The sequence below is a fragment of the Ornithodoros turicata genome, chromosome 2 (assembly GCF_037126465.1).
Source record: "Ornithodoros turicata isolate Travis chromosome 2, ASM3712646v1, whole genome shotgun sequence".
Classification (NCBI taxonomy): Eukaryota; Metazoa; Arthropoda; class Arachnida; order Ixodida; family Argasidae; genus Ornithodoros; species Ornithodoros turicata.
This window is the reverse complement of record NC_088202.1, coordinates 17,152,399-17,158,124: the sequence shown is the minus strand read 5'-3', so window position 1 is coordinate 17,158,124 and position 5,726 is coordinate 17,152,399. Positions and strand designations below refer to the sequence as shown.

Here is a 5,726-nt window from a genome sequence, read left to right as displayed (position 1 = left end):
AACATCACCACTGTCTCAACCGTACCTCAGTTTATGGCGCATTATGATCGTTGTTGTCAATGTGCCATTAAACTCCTAATCATCATCATCATCATCATCAAAATGACCTTCACACACGAAACATTGTAGGTCAACGAGACTCCAGAATGATGTCCTCTCCCTCCCCATTAGCTGAAAACATTTTTCTACAACCTTGCATAAGGGGAAGTTAGTACAAGAAACGCACACATTCCTTTTTTGAGCAAATTAGTATTCAGAGCGTTACCATACTGTGGTTGGCATGCAGTGCATTACGTGGTACAGCACACACTGTAAAAAATTTCACCGTAGAGCATGTCCCCCATTCTAATGACAGTCTTCTCCAGTTTTTCAAACTGCCATTTCCCATAGTGCTTTATGGTATGACACAGTATTTCTAAATCTTTACTGTAGTTTACTGGTTGTAGCAGAAAAAAGACATCACTGTTTCCGATCACAGGACGCAAGCCATAAGTGCTATACGGAAACCGTACATGCTGCTCTCTAACAGTTGTTCGTGTTTGGACATGGTATGGTGCATGCAGGGTAAATTCCATGATTAAAATATCTAAACGTGAACAACTGTTAGATTACATGATGTAGAATGCTCTATAGTACAGTAAAACCTCCAAAGTCGGACACCTCCCTATCTCGGACAACTCCCCATGATTTCATTGCACGGGCAGGCTCCCATTGAAACTACATGGGGACGAAATTCTCTATGTCGGACACCTCCCTATCTTGGAAGTAGAATAGGGGTTTCCCTGCAAAGTCGGACAAAACCCTGGCCAAATTACCTCAATATTGGCCCATCTTTGCACCAAAAAGACCCAAAATGAGCCAGTGGCCTTGATTTTTGCCCCTTTTTTCCTTATACTGGTCACAGCATTTTGTTGCTTTAGTTTTTTGAGTCCAAAAACAAGTGCTGTCAGTCTACATTGTAATTCTTTATGTGAGCACTTGTCTTCAGTTTGTCTAGAGCCTTTGAACGAGCACTGCACCAAAGCTATGAGAAGTGGGCTGACGCTTCAGAGACCTTGCTGCTCGAAAAGCTCCAGAGGTAATGCCATTGAGTAGAATCTGAACGGAATTGAATATACTAAAATCAGTAATAATTATCAGTGAAGAGTGGGTAGAGGTACCACTACCAGGCACCACCACCAGGTACCACTAAGGACCTTAAATTGAAGAAGGGGGACATTTCTCACAGCTGTGATGTCTTCCATTTTTTGTTGCCGTCATATTCTGTAACTCGGACACCTCTATAAGTAGGAAACGCTTCGGCTGCACCGCGGGTGTCCAACATAGGAAGGTTTCACTGTATTTATGTTCCGTGTCATGTGACCACAAACAATATATTCTTTTGCTCATGCTGCACAGCACCGGCGAATTGAGCTGCATGTGAGGATAATAATATGAAACCCGTGGCGCGGAGGAAAAGGCATGACTTTACGGTCTCTGTGTCAGTTGTTTCATGTTGTAATTGCGTACCAGCTGGCCTGTACCTGAGAATAGGTTTGATGCATTGTACACGCACCATACACATGCAGTATGTGGTGTGTTGTGATAGTAATGCCACTGCCAATTGAAGAATAATGCTCCAGGTGGATTGTTTCAGTACAATCTTGAACTATGCATACCAAGGGGTAGGGCATCTGCGTGACAGGTTTACCTGGAAGTAAGAATGTAAATGTTAGCTGAAGTCATTGAATAATTAACATTATCAATATACTGCTGCAGATGATACAAACAATAGCACACATGATGCTCCGATATGTTCTGCAGGAATGTCTCTGTACTCACAATATTAGTACAGCAGCTACAGAAAGGCACAAAACAAGTTTTTGTATACATGATACCACTTGAATGCAACACAAGCTTCTGCTGCACTGCCAGAACACCACGGCAGACAGATTTACCTTACTTCACCTCAGAAAAAGTATGCACTGTTGCACACATGATGCTGTTTGAATGTCTCGAAAAACATAATTTATGGTCAAAAGACATCAACTGGAAGATTTCGATTTACCTTAGTCAAAATTGAGAAAAAGTATGTGCTGTTGCACACATGAAACTGCTTGAACTGCCCTCGAGCGCTCTGGAAAAACACCTTATTTGTGACCAAAATACAACAGCTGAGCCAACATTGAATTTATACCTTACTCAAAATATGCAAGATCTGCTGCCGTGCATATGATATGATGATACTGCTTAAATGTACTCTGAAAGCGCTGCCACCTCAGGCATGGTTGCTCTAAGCTAGCGAGCAACAGCAAGGGTATACGAACACAAGAAGTCGAGCACAAGTGATGGAATGCGCTTGATTAATCAGAAAATGAAATGTCTCAGTACCAGGTGTCACTGTTCCGTCAACAAAAACAGATGAACTTTGAAGGGGCGTCTGGTTGGCACTGGTGACAGCCTTCAGCTTGAAACCCAGACGGTGATAGTTGAGACGTGGAGTGCAAGCTTTTCGGTGGTGCCAGCATGCCTGCGAAATCATTTAACAAATAAGGCAATTCCAAATCTGTACTGAGAATACACCCGCTGGGGCGTAATCTCTAAAGGATGAAGCAGTAACAGACAGATAGCGTATTTTTCTCTTCTACGTGATGCAATTTGCACCGCATGACTGACTTGTCTAACATATTACGCGTCTTACCTTTATCTGCTGCCTAGTCCTGCCCCTGCAATCTCCTGCTGCAGATAAGGTTGGCACAGCATCCCGGACGAGACATCTTCGGCTTCTTGTGAAACAAGTTGCGCATTGCTTCCGTAACATTCGTATGAGCCAGATGAACAGATCAAATCGCTCCTTTCGAAGGTGGCACCCAGTCGGAGTTGTAACCGATTGTTGCAGTCAATAGATTTCTCTTTCGCCTTTCGGAAAATTGTGGTTTGAAACATTGGAACTGCATGCTGAAGTGTTCTTGCAGACGGGAGCAAAACGCTCACACATTCTCGGCACGCAGCACAGAACACGAATCACACCAGGAAGTCTGTACTGGCCAAGCAAATGCTTTGCAGTCGAAGGAAGCAAAACTCACGTTCCTCGTGGGTTTAGTGAAGTCCAGAAATATACTGGCTCCCTAATAGCGAACTGTTTATCACTTCCCCAATGTGAATCTGCGCAGCAGACGGCTCGGCAGAAGAAACTGGCCGGCTTGGCGGAAGAAACCAAGCCAAAAGTCATGCCAAGCCGGAGCGCGGGCAGACCACGAATGTGTCGTCGACACAGGGTTTGCGGGCCACAAGACGGGATGTCAGTGAAACTAAAAATTCACTTTTTCGGAAAACTGCGAGGAGTTTGGGATAGCTATTTTGCATACATAATCAGTGTTCCCTTATGAACACATCGTGTGAGTACCATTCCATTCTGTAACACTCGAAAATCGGCGTAGCTGAGCTTTAATGCAACATTCAGCGGATGTGACTACTTACCAAAAGTATATATAAAGTGAAAGGCATTCGACTTTAGGAAGTGTGACCTGTTGGGGTTATATCTCTGTTTGTGCTCTGATACCGTCCTGGCCAAGGAGAATATATATATATATATATATATATATATAGGGGAGAAAAGAGACCAGAGACTGAAGTAGGGAGTAGGGGAAGTTATTTATTAAGCTGGCATTTAAACTAAGGGTCTGGGGAAGTCTACGTTTCGGCGGAAGCTCCGCCTTCTTCGGGACTGAGACGAAAATCTATGTACAAGGTCTTTTAAAAGGTTACAAAAGTGTCGTCACAGTTGGTACAATTCCACTGCGAGGCAGTCGTCAGTGAGTCATGTTCTGGAAGATTCCGGAATAACATCGTTCAAAATGCCTCTACTGCGCTAATAGATGTACTAATCTCTCATTGCGATGACTCTATTAACGAACTTTCTCGAGAAGCGAAAATCATCCACGATACGACGACATTATCCGACGCCCATCAAGAAGAATTGTCAAAATTTTGCAGGTCCCGTGAACAGCTCGTAACGAGAACTAAACACAAAAAGCTTGCCAGGGACGGAGTATGCTCACCTATTTTAGCTGATAATAATGAAACGCCTCCAGAAAGTATCTCGGTAAATGAACACCCGGTCACCTCTACTCAATTATTACTGCCCCAACTTCAACGTGATCATGATGGTGAATTGGACGGTGCGGCCTCTTCCGTCCAACAACGTGTAACTGTATCACAAAACGTTGTGAACTTGTCATCCCGCACCCTCACCGACTCAGAATTCTCACTTCTGAATCGGGGTCTGTCATTCTGCCCCAACAACGCTAAACTAAATGAATATCAACTCCATCTTGATTTGGACAATTTCGCAAGACGTATGCGCCTAAAAGAATATTTTTTCGACAAACCTAACTCCAATCCGAATCCCTTTAAACCAACTTCTGATTTCACACCCGATGCCAACCGCGACAAAGCCCTGGATATGTACATCAAGGCTGTTCAAAGGGATGTACTTGACGCATACAACAATCCATCTAACCGCAAAACTATACCAAATTTAACAGCAGCTGAGCAGCGCAGCCTCTCCGACTTACAGAACTGTGGCGATATCATTATCAAAAGGGCAGACAAGGGAGGGGCAATCGTAGTGATGGACAAACAGGACTACCTTAACGAGGGGTTCCGACAACTGGGCTGTAACACGTTCTATGAGCCGCTTGACAGTGATCCAACAGATAAGATAGCTGCCGAAATCACCAAAACCCTAAAATCCCTAAAAGCGCGTGAAATAATCGACTCCTGCCTATATGAATTTCTAGCCCCCCAAAACCCTAAACCAGGCAGGTTCTACATGTTACCGAAAATCCATAAACCAGGAAACCCAGGGCGACCTATAGTTTCCTCAATCGGCACCGCCACGGAGAAAATTTCTAGCTTCGTTGACCACCTCCTTAAAGATATACCTCCCCGATTACCCTCATATATTAAGGACACCAACCATTTCCCCGAAATACTTAGCAAATGTGAACCACCCAATGCAAGCTTGCTTGTAACGCTAGACGTTACCTCCCTTTACACTAACATCCCACATGAGGATGGCGTGCTAGCAGCGAAGGCGGCGTATCTGAAGTACTCCGATCGCGCGGTTGACCCATTTGTATTACCAACTCTACTCAACTTGATCCTCAAAAATAATAACTTCGAATTTGACGGCCGCCACTATCTACAAATAAATGGCACAGCCATGGGAACCAAGATGGCACCAACGTACGCAAATATTTTCATGGGTGCACTAGAGGAAAAATTTCTAGCCGTGCGCGACAAAAAACCTAGTCTATACAAACGCTTCTTGGACGACATATTCATGGTTTGGCCACACTCCGAAGAAGATCTCACAGGATTCATTCGCGATTTCAACCTGGTACACCCCGCCATGAAGTTCACCCGCTCCTTCTCGGCAACGACTGTTAATTTCCTAGATGTAAAAGTAACCTTAACCGAGAAGGGCTTTTCCACTGACCTGTACCGAAAGCCAACTGATGCTCAGCAGTACCTTTCCTTTAACAGTTGCCACCCGCGCCATACTAAACTCGCCATTCCTTATAGCCAGGCACTCCGATACAGGAGGATCTGCTCGGACGACGATGTTCTAAACAAAAACCTCGCGGAATTAGAGCAGACCTTCGTTAATCGTAATTTTCCACCCAGTCTAGTAAGAGACGCCCTGTCCAAAGCACGACAAACAGACCGGAGGAACTTATTCG

At 44.4% G+C, this 5,726-nt stretch overlaps 1 long non-coding RNA gene across 1 annotated transcript; it reads right to left on the bottom strand.

Annotated features, from left to right (window-relative positions):
* Nucleotides 1–1,451: 1,451 nt before the first annotated feature.
* On the bottom strand, nt 1,452–3,251 carry LOC135383161 (uncharacterized). Its single transcript, XR_010419705.1, has 3 exons — nt 2,681–3,251; nt 2,371–2,509; nt 1,452–1,690 (listed from the first exon to the last, which is right to left on the bottom strand). It is a non-coding gene; the product is annotated as an uncharacterized LOC135383161 (long non-coding RNA).
* Nucleotides 3,252–5,726: the final 2,475 nt, after the last annotated feature.